The 15,000-nt window shown below is 42.7% G+C and overlaps 1 protein-coding gene across 6 annotated transcripts in view; it reads right to left on the bottom strand.

The window, feature by feature from the left end:
* Nucleotides 1-15,000, bottom strand: part of PROX1 (prospero homeobox 1) — a 49,878-nt gene that overhangs the window by 11,935 nt on the left and 22,943 nt on the right. The window lies entirely within an intron of this gene.

Raw genomic sequence — 15,000 nt, 5'->3', positions numbered from 1 at the left:
GGGGCACACATTTTCCTCAGGAGCACTTTTTTCCACCCATACTTCAAGTGAGCAGTGGGATTAAATTTATAGTGGGATAAAATACACATCCTAATACATGTAAGGGTGCCCAGTTTAGGCCCATAAGCAAAGAGTGAATATTTATTGGAATGATGTGCGCAGAAAGTAGCAGCAAAATTGTCAAGCCATTGGTGGCTGTGATTTCTTGTAAAATTTCCACAGTACGTAACTGCAACCTCATCTTAGAAAACTACCAGATTTGGGTGGACATAAGAGGCAATGCAAGTGCTTCTTGGAGCAGATTTCAAAGCAGTCCTCAGAGATTGGATCAGAAGCCTCTGACCCAGGAGCAAGGAGACCATAAAGCCATTCACCTCGTCTGGGGGGACAAAGGGAGAGGATCACATGGTAATTTTCAGTCCAGGGTCCCATGTTTAGAAGTACCAAGACCAACGCAATCGTTCTAATATTGTAACAGCGTCAGACAACTGCTTGGCTGTAGCACACAAATCTGAAGATCCTTCAGACAGGGACAGCTGGGCTAAGCTCGAAACCTTTTCTCATACGACGTCTAATCTGTGTTAAACTTCAGCTCCATTTATACGATTCGGCTGGCCAGAGCGTACCTACAGACTTTGCCTGTGGTATTGTGCTGGAGTCTGATAGTGTGTTGTATTACTAATGTTCCAAGAGTAAACACACTTGTAGGAAACAGCTATAGTTCAAGGCTGAGCTTTAAAAAAATAAATGTTTCATCAGTCTTAGCAAAGGAACAAATGGCAGTAACACTCTGTATCATATTTTACAAAGCTTCAAAAGAACAATGTCCCGTTGAGTGAAATTCAGTAGCATTCTGTAAACATTAATTTAAGGAAATCAATAGGCTCTGTGAGCTAAAGCCATATTGCAAGATAAACTGGCTGGAGTGCTACTTTGTCAAACAGATTTTAGTTTTCTCGGCTAGATAAAGACGGTTTCAAAATGGGGTAACGTGTTGCAACCAAGGTTTGAAAACTATGTGGCCTTCAAACAGTCTGCTTGTTCCTACTACAAAGCTGGATAAACATACTTTAAAAATGATAAGATTGGGCCAGGATTGATTTTACTTTCAAATTTTATATTAAGTAGAATTCTTGGTGCATGTGAGTTTGGATTTTTTTGATCCTAAGTATGAGCAGAAATAAACAAGAGCAGCAAAGACAGCTCAAGATGTTTTTTCCTATTTTTCCAATTTCAGGATATTATGAATTTTAAAAGTCTTTATTCATGTTGACCTGGTGGTCAAGTCACCTTGCCAAATTGGAAAGCCAAAACCTCTTGTGGACTTAGGATCAGAGGTCTTCGGCTGGTGAAGGCTGCTCACGTTGCAGAGCACAAGGTCATGATGATGGGAGTAAACAGGTTGGAGGGGATGAGAGGGGCAAGGCCAGATCACTCTTCTTGTTGGATGATCTAGGCAGTAGCTATACAGAGGAACTCTGTAGGGAGCCCAAGGACAAGGCATAAGCAGCACCTATTAGACAAGTGCTGGAGAACCTCTCCAGAACGATGAGTCCACTACTGGGGAAGCAGTCTCAGCATGGGTAGCTCCAGGTCAGACAGCTTTCATGTGTGTGTGCACAGCAGTCCACACCCGCAACAGCAGAAGAGATTCAGGAGAAATACTTCTGCCAAGAAACCCTCATACAAAGCACAAGCTACATTTGCACAGGCACCTCCACCCCCAAAGTCAGGGTAAGGTGAGCTTTGGGGCCAGAGAGCAACCTTCTTGAATGAGATGATTGAGAAACTCCACTTGTGTCACCCACATATAACCCAGAGCCTCTTCCTCACCGGAGAAAAATTTAAGCCTGTGGGCTTTGGGGGAAAGCTGGCACCTAAACACACATTCCCATATCCACGCCTATGTCCTGTAGGAAACTTATCAAGGACAAGCCCTTTTGCATCCCTCCCTAGCGGTAAGACATCACACTATCTCTGGAGCCACTTCTCTGTGGGCTTGCAGAGAGACTGGTCACACTCAGACCAGCCCCTTCCTTGCATGCACTCCACCAACCCAGGGACCCACCCGCTTTAAGAAGGAGCTTCCAGGCAGCTCACCTATCCACCTGGCCCCCTGCAGAGCAGGGACTTGTGCAATCAGGAGCTGCAGGCACAGATCCGGTGTCTTTTCCAGGCTAATGCTGCCCTGAGCAGCACTGTCCCACTGTCGGCTTTCCCAGGCCTGCAAGGGCAGCGTGTGCAACACCCCGCCGTTGTCCTGGCTCCTGCCACGTTTATCCAGACCGTCCCCTCCCCTCATGCATATTCCCTGTTCCCCGAGTGCAGCGAGCTGCTGTGTGGGACCATCTTAGCGCTGTGAGTTGGTGTGGCAGCATATCAAGCAGGAGGCTTTGGCTTCTACACAGGAATTGGAGGCAGGTTTTGGAGTAAGTTGCTACACTTTTTGGCGCGAAAGCCACGGCAGCATATGGCCCAATGTTCTCAGTTTAAGTCTGACACTTAACATTATTTAACAGTTTCTGTGTTAGGTGCTTTATAAGGTAAAGGAAATTAACAATTTTCAGCTAATTAGATCACTCAATTGGCTGAACATCCTGGACACCTCTTAGAAAAAAACGGGTTGGCTCAGGCAATGGAAAGGCTAATGCCTCTTCCATTATCACTTATGAGGAGAGGGAAATAGTTGGAAAGGATGCTTTTATTTTAAAAACACAAATGAAAAATATCTCAACTATTGGATGCTCCAGTAAACACACTCTTCTCCCAACCAAGCACCTTTCTAGAATGCAGGGTGTCATTTTGCCCACCTCTACATGTGTCCCAATACCCCTGGCTACAGCAGCAGCTCTCTGGTGCCACCACAGTCTCCATTTTTTGCCTTCGTCTCATAACTCCTGCTGTACAAATCTCTTAAGAAATAGGTTTTTTCTGGAAAGAGAAAAGAATGGACAAGAAACGGGGTGGCCATTCAGGAAAGTCTGTTCTCCCACTGTAGCACACAAAGAGAAGGCCACTCTTTTGGGACAGCACTAATGTTGGGAAGGGAAAAGCATTAGTTCAAGTCCAGCTCAAAAGAGAAAAATTCAGCAAACAACAGAGGCTGCTTATTGCATTTACTGTTGCAAAGTAGCTTTTTTACTCATTGTAAAAAGCTAGAAAATGATTTAAGGATGTATTTTAAAAGTGCTTGTTTAAAATAAAGCTGAGATCCCTTATCCCATGAGGAGAGTTTGGGGCACTAGTAATCTGCTGCTGGCTTACTGTTATCTCCTCCACCAAGCTCACAAAGAGGAGAGAGAATGGGCATGGCTCTTACAAGGAAAAAACCTGACAGTGGGGCTGCTGAGATGCCTGATAATATCGGGGAAGTGAAAGTGGTAGTGCAGTGAAAATGGATACTGCATGATACATTAGATTTAATCACTTGCATTTCAATTAAGCTTTTCCACAAATAAAGACTGGGAAGTACTCTGCAGGCTCCCTGAGCGGCTGGAGCACCAAGCGCCGCTGGTGGCTGAGCACAAACAGCGTTGCCACAGCTCGCTCGGGCTCACACCCCTGCTGCCTCCCGGGGTCCTCCCTGGTGGGACCCACCTTCCCATCGCCCCGTCCTGCCCCACGCACAGCACTGCACCCTGTGGGATCCCTGTTCCAGAACTGCTGTGCCCACGGTGCAGGGGATGAGCCATTCCATCACGGAAACAGAGCTACTCTGGCATGCAAACAGCACAGCTTTAACAAGCTAGTTTCCAAACACAAAACTTGGTAAGACTCAGGAGTAGAATGGGCTAAAACAAAATCAAAAAGACTTCCCATTTTTAATTTGGTTAGACTTTTTGCACCTTGAAATTTAGTTCTTCCCTTCCCCATCCTCAAAAATCATCAACAGCATTCTCGTGGGAAGATTGCTAAATTTCCTCTTCTGCCTTACTGATGAATTAGAACTACATGAGATGTAGACACTTCTAATGGAAACTCTGATTGCCCTTAACTTGCTGCATTGCCAGTGGCGCTGCCACAGAATGGAAAAATCACTAAGGCTCCTACAGCTTATGCTAGCTGGGCATTTAGTGTGTGTTGGGAAATGTAAGAAAGAGTCACAGGAGGGGTTATGGTCACACCCCAGAAGCTGCCTCATACAAAAACTGAAGGAGAAATAAAACTCTCACACACAAGAATAGTCTAACTTTAACTCACACTGTGGTGAAATGCAATCCGCTACAAGAGGCTGCCTACAATGCCAACCAGCATATTATGTACCCTGCTGCCAAAATCTGGCAGGTACCACATACAGGCGCCCACAAAAAACCTGTCCAGAAAAGTGACTACAGGGATGACCACCCAATTCTGGCTCAGCAGAGAGGTTATTGCATACTCTCCTGGACACATCAGCCAGATGGGAATGTGATGTGTTACTCAGAAGGACCAGGAGGCACAGCCTAGACTGTGATGAGCAGGTTATGTCTTGCACCAGCAGCAAGTCCTCTGCTTTCATGCTGTACTTCCATGTGTGAAAGAGCCTGGCATGGAGAAACTGCTGGTTAGACCATGGATACAGAGGTAAACTGGCTCACAGAGCTTGCACTTTGCAAGGATTTTTTTATGTTCAGTAGAATTTGGGTCCATAGGTGAACCACTAACACTATAGTAGAAGTGATAATTAAAATGAATATGCATCTTATATATATATATATATATTAAAATGAATACATTATATATATATATGTATAAGTGTTGCAACAGTACAGTAACATCTGTAATTGGCGTTGCTTGCTCTTGCTCACTCTTCCCATCTCTCGGCATTGCAGTCACCTTTGTCTTCTGAGTCTGGCCCTGAAAAGCTCCAACTGTGCCCTCTCCCTCCTCGGTTTGCATGGGCTGGGGTGGGGGGAGTGAGGAGGGAGGTAGGGGAGAAGGATGGGAAGCAGGTGGTGTTTAATCGGTCTGGCAGGGAAACAGGCTGTCACCAGGGTCCTTTTGGGGGTGTCATGAAGGTGGCAAGCATGCCCTCTGGCACAGGGTACCTCCTTTCCTCTTTCCAATGGCAGAGGGTAGGGGCAGGGGAAGGAAATTGTGTGTGGTTATGGGTGAGGGGTGTTGCAAATAAAGCTGTCTCCACCAGCTCGGGCTCCAACTGAACAATTCTGACAAATCTCCTCCCAGTGCAACCATGCTTTTATGAGCATCTAGAGCCCATCACGATGGGATAAACTGCTCCATCTATCCCATCCTGAGCCATACAGCCAGCCAAAGTGGGCTACGTGTGGGTTCAAGCTCCAGTGCAGGACCTGCTAGGGACTGGTGAGGCTCGCTAGCCTGTGAGGTCAGAAGACAAAGTCTTACATCCTAATGGACTGAGCTCCCTCTCATTTGACTCCCCTTTATCCCTTGTGGAAGGAAATGGTGTGACTCCAGACAGCAGTGGATTAGATAACCTCGAGGCTGGGCCTCATCTGATGGAGCCAGCCCTCTCAGCAATTGTAAGAGATAAACCGCTCCAGCTCCTGCTCCCCCCGCCCTGCTGAACATTGATACTTGGCACTTAAAGACCTTTTATTTGCAACGTTTATTTCCCCCCTCTCCTCTAAAAAATTTCTGAAGTTGCAGACTACTGCTTTAAAAGCATTTATATGTCTATGCCACAGTTCCATCCTAAGTCCCAATCGCAGCAGTCTGTCTGCTTAGCAACAGAGATCATGCCACCCTGGTTTGCTGTCTCTACAAAGCCTCTCCACTAACTAGAGAAACAAGTTCAAGGCCACCTCTTTGAGCACTCTGGACCACCACCTGGACAGGGCTTCTTCTGACAACACATTTCCCATTTCCACCAGAGCCTTGAAAGAGTCCCTCCGCAGAGGGCACACAAAACGAGTCAGAGCCCGCCCATGTACCTTCCCTCTCTGCAGATAAGAAAGCTGAACCTTGTCCCTTCCAGATCTAAAGGGAGAAATCATCTCCAAAACGTTGATTGCCTTTGGCCAGCCCTTCTGGCTGTCCTTCTATCTCTCATCCACCCACACTTACCTATCAGGAAGACTCTCTCTGCACACAAAATTCAGCTATACACTAGTGCTGCAGGTGATGGGCTATGTGTAAGTAAAGAAAGTGGTCCAGAACTCTGAAGACTCCGTCCTGCTTGGACTGAATGGTATTTCTTCACTTTATGTGCTTATAATGTTACAACTTCTACAAACTGCATCTCCTTCTGCTCCCAGGTTGGCTATGTCTCACACAGGTGAAGAACATAGAGTCCCCATGGATCCTTGCAATATCCTGCTGCCACTTCCTCACAACCTCAATATTTGCCCTTACAGAGTTAAGTATGTTTGAAAACAGCGTCCCCTTTGTGCTCCCCACCAATGCTGGCAGGTCTGTCTGCAAGCAGACCTGCGCTGCCACTGCTCTCTCAGGCCAGGGATATCTGCTCTGAGAAAGGGCAGGACCCCAACAAGCTGGCCCAGAAACCAGCACGGGTCACCGCGCTGCTAAACCTCTCCCACAATTTCCAAAGGATTTTGACAGTTTGCTAACTGACATTATGAGAGCCTCACTCTCATCCATTTTAAAACACATTGAATGTATCAAGCAAACAGTGTCCTGTGTGAAGGTGACCTATTCAAAGTCCTATAGGATGGGCAATCCTATCTGTAAGACTTCTGTTAAAGTCAGTCACACAGCCCTGACCCCACACTGTGAGACAGGATCGGCTGGGACCTCCTCTTTTGGCAAGCGTGCCTCACAAAAATAAAAACAACACCCCCCTCCACCCCACATCCATGAACATGATGGCTCTGTGACTCCAAATCCAGTGCTGCATTTAATGTTTAGTTTTAAAAAATTAAATGAAACTTTTTTCCAATTAACACAAAATATATTCACACACTTGACTGTATAGTAACACAACAAAAGACAGCTCTTCAGCTGGCATCTATTAATTAGCTGCAGTGATTGCTGGAGCTGATTTACACCAGACACTGAGAATCCAGCCCAGAATTTAGTTCAGTGTCATGAAGAAAAAGCATGGGGTGGGTGGGAAATGGAGGAAAAAATCTTACAAAGCTAGTAAGCTAACCCACTATTTCACATCTCTCTGTATGACATTTATATAGAACAGCTTAGATAAAGTTTAGAAGATCAAACATTTTCCTCAATTTTCACAGTACAAAATGTTCTATGACCTTCTAATGTGACACATTAAAACAGGATACAAGAAATTTCAGCTGATCAGGTCTCATGAACACCCTTAACCTTCACTAGACAGCGCTGCTCCTCCAAAAGTTCTGAGTGAGAAATTTAGCTATGTTGTCTAAAAGAAATGAAGAAAGTCTGGAAAAAACATGTGCAACTTGCATGTTACCCATTACCACAACTAGGATTTATAAAACGGTAAAAGTAATCATTGATTTCTTTTCCTTTTTTTCTTTTCCTTTTTTTTCCTTTCCTTTTTTTTTCCTTTTTTTTTTCAAACACCAAGTCTTAAAATTGCCTAACAAATTCCTGCTAGGTACAGAATGAAAGAAAAAGCATTTCAGCTTGTAAGGGATAAGACTCTAAGCAAGTGAGGGATAATATGGGTTAAAATTCACCTTGCTTCTCACTCCTCATCCACGATGGGATTTTGGAGAACAACGGACATCTGGAAATCGGTTTTACACAGAAAAATAGAAAACAGGGAAGAACTAGGAAGATGAATAAAGGCTCATCACAGACACAAAAGACCAGAGGAAAAAGAAGCTTGGATTTGGGTATTCTTGTCTGGCAAGGAGGCAGGCAGTAAGGCTAATGAAGCATTTGCGATATGGGACGTATGCCAGCGTAACAAAGAAGATGTGCATCAGCTCTGCAGATGTGCCAAAGCCCCCAGAGCAAAATAATGACATAATCACCATCAGTGTCACAGACCAGACTGTACACAAGGTGACATGGGAGAGAATAAATAAGGGTCTTTAGAGGCCTGTAGTACACACACGGGAAGGAATAGCCATTCCTCACAACTGCCACAAGAGAGTGGCGAGATGTTGGGTATAATGTGTGCAGCTAGCAAAAGAAATCTTGAATTGTGCAAGGCTAACACACTATAAATTGGTGCTTTTCTCAATCTCCAGTTGACGTTTCAATTCCCACTACCCCTTGTTGAATGCAGAATGAAATGGCACTAGGAGCCAGAAGAGTTTGCCAAGTTTTGTTTGTTTTGTTCGTCAGTTTCTTTTCTTTTTCCTTTTTTTTTGGGGGGGTGGGGGGTGAAGGGGAATGTTTTTTTGTTTTGTTTGAGATGAGGAGGGGGCAATTAAGAGGAGTATGGTAAATAATTGTAGAAGAAACAAAACCAAAAAACCAAAAACCCCAAAACAAAACACAGCACATCATCACTACATGCATACAAGCACATAGGAACAGAAACCCAACACCATTCAGCTGGAACAATCCTAGGATTCCCCCAAAGCAAAGCTAGAAAAAAATGAGGATGGGGTTTGATTTGTTGGGTTGTTTTTTTTTTTTGCAGGGAGGGTAGTGGGCATTTTACCTTCTGGTGTACAACTATCCCTGAACTAAACCAGAAAAAAATCCACTAAAATATTTTTCCATGCTAAAAGAAAAGATTACTATTTTATTGATCAGTAATAAAACACCGCTTAGGGTAATTTAGTACTTAACATGTTATTTGCAGTGGGGAGTAATCTGAAAAGCTCTAAGTAGCCCTAAATCATTTCACAACAGCTCTCCCAGCATAAAAGCAAGTGTTTGCCTCCGTACAGCTATGTGATTTTGTGGTATATATATTTTTTTTTACAGAACTTTTGTCAATTTTTAAAGGGAACATCTATTTGATAAAGTAGAACAATGCTGCTAGTAATCCACAGGCCTAAGTGGGCAAACTGTGAAAGAGCAGGAGGTAGGCTGAAGGTACCAACAGGACTCTCGCAGAAGGAACATTCAAGTACGTAATTGTTTGCAGGATCTGGACCTACAAGAGGAGCTCAGAAGAACAAAGCACTTGGCTTCACCAATGTCCCTTTTCATTGCTTCTAATGAAAGATTCATAAGAATAACTTTAATTTTTTATGATCTTTTTTTGCATTACTGTATTAGCTGCATCTACTTTGTATGCAATTTCTTCTTAAATACAGAAAACCTGTTTCAAAATGCCAGACATAATAACTTAATCAGTACAATAATTCATCTTGATTGTTGTGTGGTCCTTCTTAACAGTCAGGAAGTGAGATGGAGAAAATGTTTTATATGATTATTTCTTCCCGTTGCAAAGTGATGCATTTGTGAAGAATGCAGGTGAAGGTCCATAGTGGAGTTGTTTGTTTTGTTGGTTTTTTTTTTTTTTTTTTTTTTGAGAGAGAAAAAAAATTATTAAAACCTCCCTAATTTGCTAGTTAAACTGTTCAGTGGAAGAATGATTGTATTTGTCCTTTTTGGCTTCGCCCAATTAATTGGAGCAGTAACATAGCGGTTGTTAATAAACAGCTCTAATTTGACGGTACTTCTTGCCTATCTACTAACCCCACCATATCTTTGTTTAGCATATCATCAGGGAAAACAAGGAAGCATGTATATAATTTTGTTCTGTTGTATATGAAGTTTAATAATTATGCCACAGTGGATTCTAAATTAATCACAGAAGGCACAACAATATTAATAATCTGTTTAGCAAACTCCAGTGTCTTTGCACTTTGATGTTAGGAGCAGAGGCAGTACGAACTGTGGCAGTTTTTTAAATTGGGGGAGTGTTTGTTTCTTTTTCAGCTTATATCAATGTTTTCTTTTATGCTTTTTCTACTGTGCACCTTGTTTCCCTCTAAGAAAAAAAACCAACAAACCACAAACCAAAACCACAGAACAATTCAACAAACAAGCCTGTGCTTATTTGGGTGTGTTTGGATCAAAGCTGACAGATCGAATTTTTCATTTATTTAACCAAGTTTCATTGCAGCCATTCTTCATAATTACAGCAGTGTTTTAATTTTTTTCCTTTCCTTGAATAGGAGAGAAGGGGTTCTGAGAAGTTTTTAATTAGCTAAATAGGTCTGTGTAATCTAGATGAAATAAACACGCCCATTTGAAAGGGTTGTTAGAACTTTTCCAGCCATTTAATCCATAGATGGCTGAACACAATGATACCTTCCACAGAAAGCTACAGCCACCACCAGCAGCTGTTAGAAGAGAGCTTGCTCCCTGCTCCTATTGATAACCCTTTGTGGAATGAAGAAAAAGAGCTGAGGGAAGGAGAACTGAATGTCAGACAATAGACATCGCTACACACACTGTCTCTGAACTTTCCTCATCTCTGAAGGACAATTAATTATGAAGGCCTTTGGGGTAGGTCGAAGCAAGGGAAAACCTACTGCTGGCCCAGCACTCCAGCCGCTATCTCTGTGTTTGTTAAATGGTTGTGCCTGTTGGGGAACCAGAGTAGCAGCCACCAAAATAGCCAATAGATCATTTAGGAAAAAAGAGCAAAAGATTTTTTTATGTGTGTCTGTCCTTGTATAATTCTATTCTCACTGTGAAATCATCCATACACAAAACACAAGGACAATTTTTTTTTTTTTTAGAAGAACCACAGGGTAGGTTACAGTCAGAAACGGCCTCTCAGTGGTGTGTTAAAAAGGATGGTCTTTTCACCAAATCATTTCACAGAGGCAAAACAGACAAACACAAAGAGTTGAGACTTTTTCTCCTACATTAAATAGAGTAACTGATAAGGTCAGACATATGATACCTAAAGACATGAATCTGTGAACTCTTGAAGTCAAAGGACTTCTCTGTGCAAAGGAACAATCTTTCAAAGGAAATAGATCATAGAACTCCACTGAATCCCCTTTAAACTTTATGAAGCAGGAGGAGAAAAAGCTCTAAGTAGGGAAGCTTGACAGAAGAGCCTTGAACTATTTTCTGAAGGAAAGATGAGACCCTCCCTAGGCTGCCACAAAACATCTTTTTTTTTCTAAAGGCTCTTCTGAACTTTGATATGTGCCAAGACACCGCTATTGAAAGCTGTATAATTATGTGCTATAGCCACTGTAGAAAATGCTTTGTTCACCACAACAAAGAACAATAAGCAAAGTAAAGTGACATTACACTGTATCTTTTTCTTTAAGAATGTTGAGAAAGGTCACGGTACGTTATAACTAATAAAGCTGTTGAGTAAGGAAGTTTAAAGTTGGGCTTGCTGTGCTTAAATGCAACCCAATGACAAAAAGGCAGAGGGAACTAAAATTGTAATGACATTAAAAAATAGATCATATATCAACGTGCCAACTTCATTATACAAACACCTTGATTCCAAAGGACACAAACAGCAGACCCCGGTGTAGTGCTGCAATTGTATTCCTCTCGCGACTCTCTCCCTAATAGCTTCCAACTACGGTCTGCAGTTCAACTAACTGCAAAAACTGATTAATAAGCATTAATTGATACATGCAATGCACAGACCTTCTATTGCAAGCCATGGATTTTGTTACTTGATTAAAAACCAGGTTCATGTCCTGTGCAGTTTCAAGGAAAGCTCTGCTGTTTCACAAGAGAGGCTCTTCAAAATTAGAGGGAGAAAAAAAAAAAGAAAAAGAAAAGGAAAAAGGCCAGAGGGCATCAATTAAGTTTCCTGAAACCAAGATATTTAAGAGAAAAAGAAATACCATCTGGCCACCTATGTTTCAGTTTTTCTTCAGAGGACTCAGGACAGTTACATTTGTTAGTCTCAAATTGCCAGAGCAGCTTTACTCCCCTTGCTGCAGACCAGCAGTCAGCAGCCTTCCAACTCTGTCTTTAAGAATGCCGAGAACGATGTGGAAACACTACAACAATAAAGCCCTTGAAGGAGGAAGTATACAGCTGAGGGAGAAATGTGAGGAGTGGAATACTGAAACAAACAACTGTCCCATTGGGCTGTGCTCACTGCTGGTACCACCAGAAGTGCAGAGACTGCCACAGCAGGGCAGTTTGCATGGAAAGAGCAACCTTTGGGATGCAAGTTAGCAAGTTACAGACTTGATTTTCACTTCTCTTGAGGCCACTTTGCACTGCTCCAGAGTATTAGGGTAGTTGTAAACTATACTTTACAGTGCCTATGTGCTGCAAAACCACTCAAAAGTGGCCTTAGTTAAAATGAGAATCAGGTTCGAGGACTTTAATTCTCTTTTTGATGAACACCAATTCAGTTCAAGATGAGTCCTGCAGATGAAACTGGGGAAGAATACAGGTTCCTAAAATAAGCATATGAGTGGCCAGCATTTTTTATAATTTAGGATGTCTTAATTTTTGGATGCAGTGCTGGGCACACTTCATTTCAGGGAATGGACTGCTGAGGACCTCCTGACAAAGTGACTCTTATTGAGCATCCCAAAATGAAATTGACCTAAAATCATGATCACTTCTGAAAATGCTGGCAGCCTGCATTCCTCTCAAGGGCTTGTAGGCTGCTTACGTGACTGGGTTATTACTTAGATTTTATAGGTGGTGTAATTTGACTTGTTTTACATCATCCCATTGATTTTTATGGGACTAACTCAGAGTGCCTTAAGTTAAACATTCTGCTAAGACCTGAGTACAACTGGTCTTAATTAGGTTTTTCCCACTAGTATGGTTTTCCCATGCCAAAAGAAAGGCAAACTCCTTAAAAATGGTTTTCTCCCCCTTGGAAATGATGTGTGCCGTAACTAGCGCTGTGAAACGAGGCTATCCTTGCATCGAGCCCCGCTGTACCAAAACTGCAGACAGTGTGTTTGTGCAAATAATGCAGCTTGGCAGGCGCCTCACTATTGTGATCCATCTCAATAACTACATCTGCAAAATCGGGCAAGTTCCCGTGGAGCAGCGGGCGAGCCGAGCTCGGGAAGATGGTGTGTGCAAGACTCGCTTTGGTTTGCCCACCCCACGGAGGAGTGGGGCAAGGAGGAGGAGTAGGCAGGGGGGCACAGAGCGGAACTGCCACCACAGAGAGACCCCAGTGCTTCAGAACTAAGGCTGAGTTGTTAAATGCCCACCAGGAAAATGAACAGGCACTGTTCAGAGAAGCATTAATACGTGGAGAATGATGGTAACTGCTAAAATATGCCAGGGAACAAGGATGATTGAGAAAGAGTGGGAGACAAAGCAAGGCTAAAATTCAGGTATTGTCCTGAGGCCAGTTTCTTTTGGTTGTTTTAAGTACATAAATCAGAAAAGCAAGCCTCTTGTTTATGTTTTTTAACTCACGTTAAACGAAACTTTATTTCAACTCATGTTTTTTAACCATATTTTTATTTTAACTCAAAGCATGGTATCCCCCCTGGTTTTCAATCATCCTGCCAGAGCCACAACTGTGAGCTCGGATGACCTGTGTTGGGGCAGATTCTGGAAGAGAGTTACAAAATTATTTACGTTTTATTTTCCTTTCTTTTTCTTTTAATGCATAGCAACAATATCTGACTTTAATTCTTGCAGCTGGCATTCAAAAGCCTATGGCAACACCGCAGATGAGACAGATATCAAGTGGCACAGCAAGCTGTCCTCTCTTTCTGACCAACTCGAGCTGGGACACCCACATTTGTGGCTTTCATTCACCAGGACAACTGACCTTCTTCCTCCCTGAAAGAATGGCCCCAGAATAGAGAAGCATCTTCACCTTCCACAAAAAATATCCCAAACTGTTTTTTTTCTTTTTTTTTCACTTTCAAAACTCAGTCCCTAATTTCTCTCTTCAGCTCAGCGCATGTTTCTCCAGCTAACCCTACTGCAAGAGAGAAAAATGTGGAACTGGCTACACACATGTACACACAAAACACAGGCAAAGTTGCACTGCACTTTGGGAGGAGGCCTTGGATCTGTCTCTGGCTCACAGCCACAAGGGTACAATGGCAAAGCTAAAAACGATAGGACATGTGGTTTGTTAAACATCTTACTTGACTTTGCTACAAGCTGTCAGTGGCAATGCCCAGGGAAAGGAACACAGTATCACAAATTCTTGAACAAATCAATGGCACAGCCTGATATGGACCAAACACACATTCTAACTCGAGAATTTTTTCATGATAGTCAGTTTAGGCCTATATGCACAAAGTATATGCATGAATGTGACCCAAGAACAGATAAACGGGAGGGTTTAGGAATGATATGTAGGTGATTTAAGAGAACTAGCATATCAGACTAATTGGAAGATCAGCAAAGCATCACTAAAGTATGAGAGGAAGGAACTTTGATGATGCTAAATACAGCAAATGCTCAGTTTGCTAAATCCTTTTGGATCCAGTTTCAACATTACAGTACTTGTCATTTTTGCTTTCCAGCTTGTGGGGGAGGGGATGGGCATTTATCAGGAAAAGTTACATTGTCTACATTAAACCCTGCACCACACAGCTTAATGTTCTCATAACTGTTGGATCCTCAGCAAAACCAAGACCTGAACTCTAGGAAATTCTCATTGCACTACATAACACAAGGAAGACTAAATGAATGAATTTGTAATCACCATTTATAATATCTCTTTCCCTCCACAATGGAGGAAAACAAACCAAGGGGCTCCTTTCCAACCAACTGCAGGACCCTTGGCTGAGAAGACTGCAATCACTAGCAGTACTGAACATATGAGATTTATGTTTTATTATATACCTGAAAACACATATACACTCCCCACAGTTCTTCACTGGAGTAATCCATTTACATTAACACTGGCACTAACACTTTGAAAATGAGTAATAAGTGTCTGAAATCATCAAAAGTATGAGAACTTTCGAGTTCAAGGAACATTTCAACCTATGTTCTACGAACAGAAAAAAGTTAGTAAGAAAACAACTTGAGGGAATTTAAGCACAAGGAAAAAGTTGGTCACACTTATCTCCTGGTGTGTTTCCTTTTCTATTCCTGTATTTAGTGATTGTGGCTTGGCATCAGGACAGACCTACATCCCAGGAGTGGGAGTCTCCTGTCTTTTGCCTGCTTGAGTTCCTAGCAGGACCAGAGCCCTTGGGAGTGCCTGGGGGGTCATGGCACACCAAAAACAGTATAGAT

The sequence above is a fragment of the Corvus hawaiiensis genome, chromosome 3, assembly GCF_020740725.1.
Source record: "Corvus hawaiiensis isolate bCorHaw1 chromosome 3, bCorHaw1.pri.cur, whole genome shotgun sequence".
Classification (NCBI taxonomy): domain Eukaryota; kingdom Metazoa; phylum Chordata; class Aves; order Passeriformes; family Corvidae; genus Corvus; species Corvus hawaiiensis.
This window is presented reverse-complemented; position numbering and strand designations above follow the sequence as displayed.